This window comes from Pteronotus mesoamericanus, unplaced genomic scaffold (assembly GCF_021234165.1).
Source record: "Pteronotus mesoamericanus isolate MK-2021 breed Mesoamerican mustached bat unplaced genomic scaffold, CSHL_Meso_final scaffold_174, whole genome shotgun sequence".
Lineage (NCBI taxonomy): Eukaryota > Metazoa > Chordata > Mammalia > Chiroptera > Mormoopidae > Pteronotus > Pteronotus mesoamericanus.
Window position 1 is genome coordinate 10606290 of NW_026555309.1, and position 15025 is coordinate 10621314.

The 15025-nt window shown below is 44.5% G+C and overlaps 1 pseudogene; it reads right to left on the minus strand.

Annotated features, from left to right (window-relative positions):
* Nucleotides 1-360: 360 nt before the first annotated feature.
* Nucleotides 361-813, minus strand: LOC129084021 (40S ribosomal protein S18-like; annotated as a pseudogene).
* Nucleotides 814-15025: the final 14212 nt, after the last annotated feature.

Sequence of the window (15025 nt, forward strand, 5' to 3'; positions counted from 1 at the left end):
TCAACGCAGGGGAGGGCAAAAGTAGGTTTACAGTCGTGAGTACAAGAAACACAGTTTAATCTTGTGTTATTTATTTATTCCTCTTTTTTTCCATATGAGCAACTGTAAACCTACTTTTGCCAACCCCTGTATATTCATATAGTCCTTTCAGAGTAACCAATATTAGCCACTGTTATTATGGCTGTAAGTATTTCTCCCAGCTGAGCTAGTGTACTGGCTACAGTGTTCTTTTTTTGTATTGTTTCTTTTTATCTCTGGAATTAATCACGGTCTACTTGTTTGGTCCCTTGCTTACTTAGGTTTTTTTGTTTTTTCTTTTTAGGTATATAAACTACTTATTAACAGACAAGGCCTACATATTTATTTCTTCTTGGACACACCCACAATGTGACCCCGGCGGTCCATGGTCTTGGTGGCCTGGCCTCTGACAAGACCCCAGAAGTGGCACAGCCATCTGGGGGCCCTCATTTTCTTCAGCTGCTCCAGGTCTTCCTGAAGCTGGTTGTCCAGACCATTGGCCAGGACCTGGCTGTATTTTCCGTCCTTCTCATCCTTCTGTCTGTTCAAGAACCAGTCTGGACGCTTGTCCTGGCATGGGCTCTGCATAATGGTGGTCACACGTTCCACCTCATCCTCTGAGAGCCCTCCTGCTCTCACGGTGAGGTCGGCGTCTGCTTTCCTCCACGCACTGGGCACATCCCCACCCCACGCCCTTCACTGCAGTGACAGCAAAGACTGTTTTCCATTGCCCATCGATACATTGTTGAGTACTCGCAGAATGTGCTGGAACTTCTGAGGAATCATGAGAGACATGGTGGCAGCAGCAGATAGGCTTCCTGGGGAAGACTGCTTCCTTAGTGTTCTGTGGGCCTCTTCCACATTCCCCTCCCCTTCCTTAGGAGACGTCCCTCCTGGTGGCCTTCATGCTGCTCAGGTTTGGGCTGGTTGCCTTCTTGCCCGTGGCACAGCCATTATCCTGTGACTTCTCTTCTGGGATAAAATGTATGGATTCTGCCCCATTTCCTGGATCCTATGAGCTCCTTTGTCTTGGTTTTTGCCTTTCTTTTAGTGAAACATCCTTCAGTAGCTTTCTAGGAAAGTGTGCTTATGAAATAAAGTTGTGGGGAAGGGGCGTTTAATTTCTATTATTTGGATTTGGGGTTTCTGCGATTGAACTTTCAATGTTCTTCTCTCCCATTTTCCACTTATTTGTCTCCTTGTTTTACTTTCTAGGTAATTCCCTCAAATTCATCTTCCTCTCTTCCAGCTGTTCTACTTTTTTCTATCATAATTTTAATATCCAAGGAGGTTGTTATCCTCCAAGGCCCTGTTTAGAGCCCCATGTCTCTGCCCCAGGAATGCAAGGTCTTCTAGTACATCTCTGAAGGTCTAAGATTTACAAAAATATTTTCCTGCTCCATACATTGTCTCTGTTTCCTCTCGGTTAATTTATTTTTCCTATTTTCTCATTTTGATATCTGGTATATTGGAGGCTTTGCCAATGTCATAGATCCTTCTTCAGAATGTAGACTTAAGTTTGGCTTGTTCTGCCACCCTCAGGTGGCTGGGTGCACAGGTTGGAGATGAGATCTGATGGTGTAACTGCTCCTTACAAAACTTGCACCCAGTTCTCCTAACTTCATCCCCACCCACACTGCCATTTGCAGAAGAACATGGTGTTTCATTTGCTGAGCCTTCCTGGGGTCCCTGGTGGAAGTCATCTTGGTTCTTGTCAAGTGCCCTCTCTGCCTCAGGAGTCAGCTCTCTCAGATTGGCTAAACCAGCTATTACTTAGCTACCTGCTTTCAAATGTTGTCAAAATATCTCATCTCCTGTGATTTCCTTTCCCTTTGTCCTTAGAGTTGCCTGACCTTCTTTAGCCTCTTAGTATAATTGTAGTAGTTTTATGAGGGAGCAGCTATCGATATTGGGTTCAAAGTGCTGTATTTCCTCTGGACTTTCCAAAGCAAGCAAATAAAATAGACACTTCTTTCCTAATTTACACTTTTGTAATAGTATATATTATACTCCTCCTTTTCCCCCCTTCTTCCAGAAACATGACAATAAAAGCAAAATAAACCTTTAGATTTTCCACACTGCTTGACTTTTTTCTTTCACCATTTTCTACATCTTGAGTTAATCTTCCTAAAATGATGATCTCATGAGACTTCATCTTTTTTCCTAAATGCTGACCTCCCATGTCACCAACATTCCCTTTCCAATGTTTGCGTCCCTTAAAGCTTTCCTGCACTGGGACTGCGCCCTGCCCCTCGCCTCCTGGTTGCCTCTGGCTCACCCCTGAATGCCCGTTTCCTGTGCCCGTGCATCTGGCACACTTCCCAGGACTCCCACTCCTTTACTTCCAAGGACTACAGACTGCCAGAGAGGGATTATCCATTTCAATTAATCCGTTCAGCGCTGGGATTCCTGAGAATTTACGTTTTCTAATTTAGCGGGGAAAATGCCAGAATGAGTTTTCTTCCCAGAGGAGCAAAAACTAAGCTGAGGCTTAAAGCATGTGGAATTTAGCTCTAAGTGAAACAGTTATCCAGGAAGAGCAGATTATCTACCCACATGTCTCCCCACCCCACAGCACTCAGGGGACATTTCCATTAAAAATGGTTCAAGTGGCGGTGAGCACAAGAGGCAGCCCATTGCCATGTTACTGTTTCAGTCCTAGTTTCTTTCATCTCTTTCCCAAACAGCAGTATACAGGTAGGCAGGTTATGTTCTAAAAACACATATTTGGTATGTAAAAAATATGTATTATGTGCATATCTGTCTATCAACGAACTAACATAAGAAGGATAAGATATAGTCTGTTGTACTCAAGAAGTTTACATAGTAGTGAAGCATATATACACAGGAACCAGACTTAGGACAAGTGAATAATGGAAAACTTCACAAAATGCCAGGTGAAGGGTCTTCATCAAGCTACTGCTTAAAAAGCTTCACCCTTTCACTCCGAGACCGAGGAAACAAAGACAAGGATCACAGGGAATGGCTCCCGCCGGCTTGGGCGCCTTGCTTCAGCCCTGCCCCACCCAGACGCTCCATCTGGGAGGCCCAGGACAGCTGCAGCAAAAAGAAAAAGACCACCAAAAGAAACCAGTCGCCCCAGTTAGTATGCAGGCAGAGAGCGCCTTCCCTTAAAAGGCGGGTCTCTAGCTGCAACCTAGGCCGCTCCCAAGAGTGAGAAGCGAGCCGGCCCAGCCTCCAGGGTTCGGGCGTAGGGCGGCGCTCAGCCTGGAGCCGCAGCTCCCGCCCGAGGCAGCGAGGGGAAGAGTCTCCGTCCTCCCTGCAGGATGCGCGGTCCTCTGCAACGCGCTAGCCCGCCCCCTCTTTAGCCCCAGGCCCCCCGTCCCCGCGGGTGGGCTGCACACTCACCCGGGTGTGGGGGGTCCAGTAGCCTCGGGTGGGGGCGAGGGGAGGAGGTCCGAAGGTGTGGGGTCGGGGAGGGAGAGGAGAAAGAAGGGAGAGGGAGACTGCGCGCCCCCATGGCCAGCAGCGCAGAGGGGGGACCCTGTCATCACAGCCATTGTCACGACCCCCCATGCCACGCCCAAGCACGGGGATGGGGTGGGGCCGGGCCCTGGGTGTCACCTAGGTGGGGCAGGGGTCCTTAAACTGGATCCGGACCCAGCCTGTGTTTCTTCCGCCCCAGAACTCTCACCCGCACTCCCGAGGCCCAGTCTCCGGGCGGGGTCGGCCCTCGCGACTGGGAAACCTGCGGGCACCCAGGAGAGCTCTGAATAATAATTACTGAGGGTGTGGAGAGAAAGTAGGAGGGTAAAGGAAGAAAGTAATAACAATAGTTACCGCTGAAGTTCCTGCCACGGTGCTGCCTCTGCGTTGTCGCTGTCAGCACACCTGGTCCCATTTAAACCTTTCCATTCTCTACCTACATTTGGTCCCAGTAGTTGGCATCTAGAAACTGATTCGAATGAAAAACAATTCTGGATGTAGGCAAATACTTATCTACACCGATGTTATTTAGCACAGCTATTTGTAACATTGAAAAACTGGAATCTACATAAAGGACCAACAGTACGCCATTGATTTAATACACACTTTTAAAGTCACGTTATGGAAAAAAACACTTTTCATCGACAGAAAATGTTCAGTATATGGTGAGTGTGGCGGGATAGAAGTTTACAAAGCAGTTTCCTTTTAAAAAAGAAAACATATAGACATAATTTGGATAGAGATAGGAAATGTTTATCTTTAAACGACTAGATGTTGAGAAAGAGAGACAACAGTTATTTTAAAAATCTTGATTCTGCTCCTCTCCAAATCCGCTCTCCCGTCTCGCCTCCCTCTGGGTTGTCAGGAAGGTCGCTCGCTTCCCCTCCCAGAACCTCCCCCGCCCGGTCCCACCTCCTGCAGGGAACCCAAGCACCCGAGGCTCCCAGTCAGCTGGGGCGGGAGGGGCCGGGGGCCGCACCCTGCGCTGGGGGATGGGGCGGCTGGCCTTCCCTGTGCCCCGGGGCGGGCAAGGTTGTGGCGTCCCCACCCCCTCTGTTCCCAGTGCCCTTCAATGTGTTGAATTCGGCAATCGATCGGAAATTACAAGGCCAATTAAATGCTCTCCGATTTAGAGCTCTGGTTAGGCCTGAAAGGCTTCAAACAGCCCCTCAGTCCCTCGGAGGTCTCCGCTGCGGTGACCTTTGGCGTCCCCTTGCCCAGAAACGTCCCCATGGGGATCATCGCGAGCGGGAGCGGTCTGGGCCTCTCCTGGCAGCCCCCACTCCCTCCCAGGCTGGCGGGGAGGACGACTCCAAAAAGGGACTAGATCGACGCCCACTCGAGACCAGAAAACCAGGGGCAGGGGGAACCCGGCGGCCGCTGGCTCCGGGACAGGCAGCCAGGAGACGGTGTCCCAGCCACCTGGTGACTCCGAGGCGTTTGCTGGCGGGTTGCTGGGAGCGGCGATCACAATCCCACATTCTTCAGAATCCGCCATGTTGCCCCCGCCCCCGTCCCCAATCTGACGCCCCTTCTGCGCTTTTCTCTTTCCACCTTCACTGCAGCTTTGCCCCAGTTCAGTAGCAAGTGTAACCCAGACCGTGCCTACCTTGCATATTTGTTCATAGAAGCCTTAGCGATAATGTAGTCCAACCTCCTCGTTTGACAGATAAGGAAACTGAGACCCAACAGAGTGGCAGGCTCGCCCTGGATGGCCTGATAGCTTCAGTGCACAACGACTGGAATGAAAGACCAAAAATAAGGACTGTGGGAAAGGTTTGCCATTGAATAATATCCCTCTGCCTAGCTAGCTACTAATACCTGGAAAGCTGTGGTTTCTATCATTCTTCAATGAAGACATAATACATAAATTCTGTATGGATACATGCCTGCTATAGAGAGGACTTGTATTCTTTTTGGCTGAGCTTTGCTGTTGGTCCTTGAAAAACAGGTGTTTGAACTGTGTGGGTTCACTTACAGGAGGCCTTTTTTTTTTTTCCATTAAATACAGTGGGCTCTTCCTTCCTGTCCTGGGTTTCCCATTCGCGGATTCAACAAGCTGCGGGTGGAAAACAGTATTTTCATATTCCCAGTGGCAGATTCCCAGCTGCTGATTCCCACCTGGGATGAGCTACTGTTCCCTAGCTGCAGTTGCCTGAATCCATGAAGGGTTGACTGTAGTTGCTCGGGATTTTCAACTGCACTGCATTCAGAGCCCCTACCCCACCCCCAACTCCCATTGTTCAAGGGTCAACTGTATACTGTGAACTTTTTTAGGTTTGTAGAATGTCAAACATTCTTCAAAAAACTCAAGTTTTAATAGCCACCCAATACTTCATTTTATCCATGTGCAAAAAACCCTGTTGCTGAATAGTTATGTTGCCAGTTTTCATTGTCAAAAACAGTGCTAAGGGCAGTTCTCTGGGCCCCGGGATGCAGGGGGCCTTCCCTTCCCCCTCTTCTCTCCTGTCTCCCCTCCACCCCAGTTCCTTACTTTTGTTTGTTTGTTTTGTTTTGTTTTGTTTTTTGTTTTTTGCTTTTGTACCTTGTTTCCTAAGCGTAGGCAGCCCAGCTGGCTTACTTCTACTACCTCTGTAACTTTCTAAATAAACTTGCTCTTATAATTAAAAACAAAAAACAGTGCTAAGAACATCCTTCTTGACAAATCTTTGCATTTCTGACTCTCCGTAGAGTGGGGTTCTAAAACTGGAATTAGAGGTTAAAGACTACAGACCTTTTAAGGTGTTTGTTGCACAGAGCCCAACTGCTCTCTAAAAGAGTTGTTCCCGGCTATGTACTGGACCTAGAAGAACGAGTGTGCCCTTCAATCACCAGTGAGGTTGAGAATTTGTTGAGGTCACGAAAGTGAGAAGGTCTAGCTGTGGCTAGAACGTGGCCATATGGGATCTTCAAGGCATTACAGGGTAGTGTCTTTTCTTGAACTCATTAGGCTTGGCCTCTCTAAAACTGAGCACCAAGTGTGTTGCTGACTGAATGAATACATTCGCACCTTGCCTCCCATTCCCCAGCCCCACTCCCATGGGTCATACTGGACGGACCTCTGGGCTGGCATCTCTCTGCCTGGTCACTCTAGGCATAGGCTCATCGTTATGATGCCTCTTCCCTCCTTGTCTTCATACAGGCTGTGCTTCCCATTTGTTCTTTTGCTTTTGTGTCCTTGCCTTTCCCCCTCCAGGTTGTCATATACCCTGAGTGGCTGCTGTCATTCTTACATAGAAACATTTTGGTTCTACAGGAATGACAATAAAGAGGAAGCCAGATCTCATCTTTCATATACTTTTCATTCATTTATTAATTCAATAAATATTTATTGAACCACCTATTATATACAGGGCACTATGCTTGTTAGAAATGCAAAAGAAAATATTGATATTAGTATCTAACATTTATTAAACACATAAAAATGCCCCTTATTGCATTAAGGACAATATTAGGCACCTGATTTTACTTAATCCTTCTTACAGCCTAATCAGGCAAGGACTGTTATTCTTCCATTTTACAGATAAGGAAACTGATGCAAGTTAAAAGTCACACAAATGGTTAAATAACAGAGCCTTACATGCAAATCCAGGCAGTCAGCACCCAAAGCTAGATTCCAGAAGGGTGGGGATTGTTCCAGGCAGAAGGGCAATAATCAGCGAAGGTCCGAGGGCAAAAAGTGGTTTGGCTGGTTCAGGAATCTCTCAGAAAGCTGGTGTGGTCACAGTACATGTTCTAAGGGGTCTGTGTCTCAGGATGAAATGTGAGGCCTTGCAGGTTAAGGTGAAAGACTTTGGGCTATGAATGGGAAGCTATTCAAAAGCAGTGATAAAAGATTTATGCTTCGTAAAGATGCCTCTGGCTGGGAGGAAGCGGTTTGGCCAAGGGCAGGAAGGGAGGCAATCACTATCTTCTCATTCCCCTCAGTTTGATGGGCTTTAGGCTTCTGAGATGAATTATGCAAACTGGATGTGAGGTGCGAAAACCAGGTTTCTGGCAGAGTAGGTGGTATCACCGTTCCTAAGGGATTTTAAGAAAGATCTTAAGTTTAGTTTTGGACACATCACAATCAGCGGCCTCCAAGACAAACACAGAGATTCCAAATAGGCAGTCAGATGGCAGTGTAGGGATTGCCAGGGTCGAGATGGCGGCGGGAGCGAGCCAAGGCCGTGCAGGGGAGCACAGGGCTGGAGGGGCATGTGAGGGCCGCGCAGGCTCCCAGCATTTACAGATGAAGAAGAGGAAGGGAGGGAGCCTGTGAAGGTTCCAGAGGAAACGGAACGTCGGGAGGAGGGTGGCTGTGTCAGATGCAGACCCACACCTCTCAGATACCCAGGGAGGACAGACTTCCGTGGGGCTCAGGGTTGGACGTCAAGACTGGAAATTATTTTACCTCTTTGTAGGCTCACACACTTGTGGGACTGACCGGCAGGCTTTCTGTCCCCATACGTTTCAGCAGAACAGTAATTTGAAGGTCGTGCAACAAATGACTTCCAGTGCTTTTCTTTGTAGTTCCTCTCATATGACTACATTTATGTCTCACCTAACAATAGCTCCCCCCCCCAAAAAAAAGTGGGAAATAATTTAGTGAAAGAACACTTGCATTTCTCTGCAACTCATTTTCATTCCTTCTGTATCCCACTCTGTGTGCAAATTAGCCATTAACAAGTGAAGGCAATTGAGCTTTTAAAACTATCTTTAGACTTGCACTAACAGAAATAGGGTTCAAGTTCTGAACCTTTCTGAAACTTCAGAAAACACCAACTTAGCAGTCCCAGTTCCTTTCCTAAATCCCACAATGATGAGTCTCATTTAGACACTATTTTCCCAAAGTTGATTCTATCAACAACCAATGAGTCCCTGCTGTGCAAGGCAGGAGACTTCTGGGATGGTCCCCATTAGGTGCTCAGTAATTATTTCATGAAAGAAGGACCAGCAGGAAGAAGGGAAGAAGAGAGGTCAAGAAGGGAAAGATGTTTCTTGGCATAAAAGAACTCATGATTTGGTGGTGAAGGTCTTTTTAAATAACTAAAGGAGATTTGGTTAAGTGATGGGATAGGTTTTTGTTTTATTTTTTGTTTTTTTGTAAGAACAAGGTTGAAAATAAATCTTCGTGAGCTCTGGATGACATAGGCATGCCAATATAAAATGCTTTACATGAGATGAATGATTTAAAATAGAGTATAAAGACAGTGTATTTGTGTTTGAAATGAAAAAATAAACTTAAATCGCTCTGCATGATCATAATACGCTGTGTTTGCTGCACGGAAACCAGTTTAGCATACCTGTTTTTTTAGCAGTTTATCAACCAATCATTAAGTGAGTTAACTCTACACCCGGGGAATGCTGATGGCAGCATTAGCCATAAATAAATAAGCTAATATGTACAATTGCTAAATGAATAGACTTTTCCTTGGTGTTTTATGGCCTGAAAAGAATGCAGCTTTTCATTAAAGGAATCATTTGGAAATGTGGAAACTGACACTGTCACAGTCCAGTGCTCTCTGCCCATTGATAATGGCCTCTGTTTTAGTTGGGGGTGGGGGAACTGATGTCCATTTACTTTAGCAAAGATTGTTATTGAATGAAACCTTTAATGGGGGCGTTTATGATCCCACTCCGCTAAGAGCTCAGGGCTGCTTTAGAATAGTCTCTCCCTCCACCTTGACGGCTCTTAGAGAATCGATGCACGTCATATGTCAGTCGGTGGTCAGCAGTCCTTTAGGTAGAAAGGTACAGCTAAAATGGAAACTGACAGGTAGCCACTTAGAGAGAGGGTATGGGGTAAACACTGTGAAAGTGAAGCTCCTCTCGGGAGAGAGGGAGAGTGTGGCTTCACATTACAGTCAGTGCTGAGATCAGACAGGATGAGATTAGGAACAAAGACTAGATAGCCAGGGGAAGGCCACTGGGAGCCTAGGAGAGGCCTGCCACTGGGGCGGTACTGTTAGAACCCCGGAATTCACAGTGGTTTGCCCACTTGCAGCGCCAGCTACCCCCGCTACCGCCGCTATCCAAAAGCAGCTCGTTCATGTGGAATCTTTGGTAAACCCAAAGGGCCTCAAGCGTAGAAGCACTTACTTTAGGACCCATCCTGCTGGCGGATGCACAGAATAAGTGGAGATGAAGCACAGATGCGCACAGACAGTTCGGAGCCCTGGTGCTTGGCGCTGCGGGTGGTTCCGAGGAAGGGGCTGGAGGGGCGCGCCTGCGGCTCGGGTGTGCGCTGCTTCCGCCACTGCTCCTGGCGAAACAAACCTGAACGCGCTTTTTGCCTTCTTTTTCTTCAAAGCAAAAATCTTCGGTATATTTCTCTGAGTTAGCAAAAACAGGTACTAATACAGGTCTTTTGCAAAAGCAAAGTGATGTCAACTTTCAAAGTGAGGATACCCGTTTCTATCATCAGTCTCATTTTTTAAATTGCAATAAAATACACATAATGAAATTTACCATCTTACCATTTTTAAGCGTACAGTTCAGGAGCATTAAGTACATTCACATGTGGTGCAGCCAGTACCACCATCCAGCTCTACAACTCTCTTCCTGTCGCAAAGCTGAAGCTCTCTACCCGAGAAACGTCCCGCTCCCTTCCCTCCCAGCCCCTGGCAACCACCGGTCTACTCTCTGTCTCTATAGATTTGACTACTCTAGGTACCTCCTATAAGTCGAATCACACCATACCTGTCCTTCTGTGACTGGTTTATTTCACAATGTCCTTCAGTTTTACCCATTCTGTAGCATGTGTCAGTGTCCATTTTAAGGCTAAATAATATTCCACTGCATGTATAGATTACATGTTTATCTACTCAGCAGTTGATGGAAATTGGGTCACTTCCACCTCTTGGTTATTGTGTAGTTTCATTCTTTGACCTTAAATTCACTTACCCATTTTCTTTCCTAGACAGTTTTTAAACACCTCCAAGATCCAGAAAATCTTCCTGAGATTCTTTCAAAAACAAAACTTAGTTTGAAGCACCCCAAGCCTCTTGTCCCCACTCCAGCCCTGTTCCTCAGCATCTACCATTAAGTGTATATACTGCAAGGATAGCGTCTTTTAACCTGATTGATGTTTTTCTGATAAGAACCACCTGGGTGCTTATTAACTCTCACCAGGGATTGAGTGGTAGGGGGGGTGCGCGGGGGGGGGGGGCGTCCTGGGGACCTGAGGTTTTATAGGCATTTCAGGGGATTCTCATCCTTAGGCAAGTTTGAGAAACTTGGGTTGTAGCTTGTTAGGGATCCTTTACTACCAACAAGCCTCTTCTATCTGGGGTTCAAATATCAAACTTAAAATGAATGGCTGGTTGTATCTTTCAAAACATGGCTCCTGGATCTGGCACTGTGCCATCTATTATTGGAAAGTTAGGGGCCCCGGCATCACCTCAGAGGCCGAATAGGTAAACAGCTGTAACCACAAACCCACTCTTCTCATTGTACACCTGAAGTGCATTTTGGGTTGTGGGAATTTCTCTAGTCTGCACTGAAGTATTTCTGTAATTAATTCATACCCCCCTCCCCAATTTTTAGTGTCTCTGGACAGTTTGTATTTGTTATTCAAGTAATTTAGATTAAAAACAGCAGTCTTTTCATTTTTATTCTTCTCCCTCTCAAATCCGACCACTCGTGGGGACCCCCAGGCTCCCAGGGCTGTGGATAGCCCAAGGAGTTTCGGCTTTTGAATCTGAGGGTGATCTTCAGCATTGTCCTCCCCTTTGGCAAAAGGAAAAGACTGGAATCCCATTCCACAGGCTCTTGGCCGCCCAGCCCTAAGCTCCTAGTCACCCTGAAAATTTCAGGGCCTTTCTGCTGAGTTACATCTGCCTTTAACTTGCCCAGCGAGCTCTGTAGCTAAAGGGGCTTATATGGCAGCCCCCCTCTGAGCAAGAACCTGGAACAACAGCTGTTGCCTTGGAAGACACCCTGCTCATCCTTGGTGGAGGAGTTTCAAAATCAAATTTAAGAGATTTTGGCTCTGGCACCTTTAAATTAGCTAACAACCCAGGAGAGTGGAATTCTCCAAGAGGACTCCGCCCACCTTCCAGTGCTCCGTCTTGAAAGAATCAGAGGTGGAGATCGCCTTTTCAAAAATATCCTCTTGTTAAAAACAAGCTCAAGTGAGTTGTGGACTGTGTTTGGCCTCAGTTGTCTTGCTGCATTCAATTGGCTAAGAATGGGGAAAAAAATCACATATATGGCCCTAAAATCTTACCTAATATTTTCATTGGCATTTTAAAAATAATCGAAATAGAGCTATAAATGTCAAATAGAACACATCATGGAAGTAAATGGAAGAACACAGCATTTTAAAACATTTTATAAAAATTAAGAGCAGAATTTAAGTCCCTTTGATATATTTTCTTGATAGCAAACTGTTTTCAACACAAAGTACTAAATCCAAAACAAATTTCACAAACCACAGTTTATCCACTTTTTAATATATGATTACAAAAATCCTAAGAAAATGTAAGATGAACGACAGTGAAAAAAATATTTTCTCCTGAGACCATTTGCACAAGTAAAACCATAATCTCCTCAACTATTCTCCATCTTAGCTGTGATTATGGCTGGCTATCCCACTTCAAAATATTTTGATTTTATTAGTTACTTTAAGCCAACAAAGTAATGAAAATTCTTTGCAACATAAATGGAAGCTGAATATATACCTCTTATAATAATGTTAATTATATAATTTTCTGTGGTTCCCATATTTTATGAAGATTATCAATGAGGGGTAAATTTCTATTTATATTATTCTTCACACTATTTTTCTTCCAAAAATAATTTAGTTATTCTATTTTCAACATGTCAACAAAAGTGTTGTGACGTGATATTCTAGTTAAATATGTCTATTGAAAAAAATTCACTTATATACATTTGTTCTCCTGCAGTGGGGTAGGGTCCATTAAAAAAACAATGCAGTGAAATTACAGCCCTGGAAGTCACAGGGTGTGCTGGAAGCACTTATATCCTCCATGACCGAAAGAAACACTGTGTAACCTGTCACGTCAAAATCAGACCCAGCAATAATAGTCTGGGACAGTATTTGAGATTTTATCTCTGTCACATTGTAAGTGGCAATTCCTTGCAAGTCCATCCTGCCTGCACTGTAGTTACTAAGTGAGCAAGGACCTTATGGCCACAATGCTGAGCCTACTGCTGGACCCACAGAGGACCCAAGCATCTGTCTGCTTCTATAGCTTTCTTTGTTCATTCCAACTTCTGCAAGTCCTAGGATACCATAAGGGTCCATAAAGAGCTTCATCAATGTCATGGATGCCACTAAGACTAGTTATTCTTCCAGGGTTCTGATATCCCTTCTTGTATATATTTTTTACCTAATGAAATCAATAGGTGATATATATATCATCAGACATAGACTCGGGTAGGGAAAGGAAGATGAGCAAAGACATTTATTCATTGAAGGTGGTCTCTAAATTTGACTGACCAGGCTGGCAGCTGCAGTTCCACATTTCCAACAATAAAATGATGTCCGAGTTCTGCTGGTACCCATTAGTCCCCAGGAGAGCACTACCCGTAATCTGCATCCCACTGGTTTCTCCCAATTGAACAGCTTTGTGATTCTGCCAAGTCACCTTAGCTACTCAGTTTTACCCACTGCCCTGCAGGGACTGGGAGGATCAATCAAGTAAAGAGATGGTTTTAAACTTAAATACGGATTGCTGAACCCCACATCCAGAATTTTTGATTCAGTAGATGCTCAGTCGGGCCTTTCTCGCGAGTTCCCCAGTGATGCTATGCTGCTGCTCCAGAAACCACATTTTGGAGAACCATTGAAGGAAAGCATATGGATCAATAATAAAAGTTGCATAATTCTGTCTCCCTTGGCTGTTAAGAGAAAGGAAACAGATTTAGTAAGTATCATCCAGAATACAAGTCATTTCACTTTATTTAATTTTCACAACACCCTGTAACAAAATAATTATTTTATGAATGAGGATGGTAGGCTGTTAGGCCTCAGCAATTAAATGAGTTGCCCAACATTATACCATGCAGACACAGTGGACAAAGACAAGTCTGTCCAACACTGAAATTTTTATTTTATTTATTATGTTCCATCAATTTATTATAATTAGCATAATTGTATTAACTCATTCTACTCTCTTTGTGGCAGTGTATCTTCTACTTTGTCTTAGTCAACTTTGTATTATTGTTTTAAGTTGGTCCAAATTATGTTTAGAAATAGGCAAAATACACATTTTAAACGAACATAAGAGAGCTTAAGGTAATTACTAAAGATGTTATGAATTGATTGTATTTTCCAACCAAAAATTGATAAATGTAACCAGATCAATGACTAAAGCTTATTAAACTGTCTATAGTTTTCACTTAGTGTGGACACGCATGATCCTCATTAAGTATTATTTCACATGCGTGCATTTTACAGTGACTGTTAGAAAAACAAGAAGCAAAAAACCTTTGCTATTATTCTGGTTCAAAGCACAAAAAGCAGTTATTCATTCGCTTAGTGAAAAAATTGGCATCACACCAGTTCCTGGTGTCTTGCTTTACTGTTTGATTTTAAAACAACATTCAAACCCATAAACAGTAAGAAATGCATTTTGAACTAGCAGTCAAAGAAAGGCTGCCTCATTACAAGATGAGCCCCAATTCTTTTCCAGACCGTCGTTCTGACTTAATTAACGCGAACTAAAACAGCCCTAACACAACAGGGCACATTCCCATTAGGATAAATGACTCAGACCCAGGCACCACAGCTAAGCATTCCCTAGAGGAAAATCTGTCACTGCTTTTCCACACGCGCTCCAGCACTTGGTCTGTCTCAAAGGACTGGGCCACAGCTGGGAGCCTCCCTCTAGAAGGGGCATCTGTTCCATATTGAATTTGCTCCATTTTGAGACATGGACCGTGGATAAAGGGTGAAGAAAAATCCGAGGTCATCAATAGAACCATGTGATCTAGTAGCTAGGCAGCCTACCAAGCAGTTTTATTCTGGTTTTCTTTGTAAGTATCTAAGTTTGTTGTTACTTGCCTTCATACAGGGCAGAATGGGATAGTTAGTAGAAAAACGCTATTTCTAGTTCTTTAGCAGGATTCATAAATTGAGCATACTGGCTAGGTCAGATGCTGGGCTGTAGAGTCAGGTGGGCCTGGCTTTGCCCCTTAGAGGCACCAGTTCCTTATTCTTGGACTCAATTTCTTCATTTGTATAGTGGCGAACTCAGAGTTAACACTCAATAAATGTTGGCTATTCCTACCCACGAGATGAGTCCACTGTCTCCTTGTACGTAGAAGAGATTATTCTCCATGTACTTACATCAGCCTTGTAATAACTTATATATGGTACATTTTAAAAAATGGGTTTCTTTTTTTTGTACTCTCTATACTATCATGAACCAGCTAATTAAAAAAGATCTCAAAAATTCCATTTGTCTATTCAACAGGAATGAAATCAAGCTTAAAACTAGAGCAACATAAATACATTTGTTTTTTAGTCTCTTTGTTCGGTAATAATTTTTCTTTTCCAATTGGTAAAGGCCACAGATGGTGAGTGAATAAGTAACTTCCGTGTCCTCTGAGT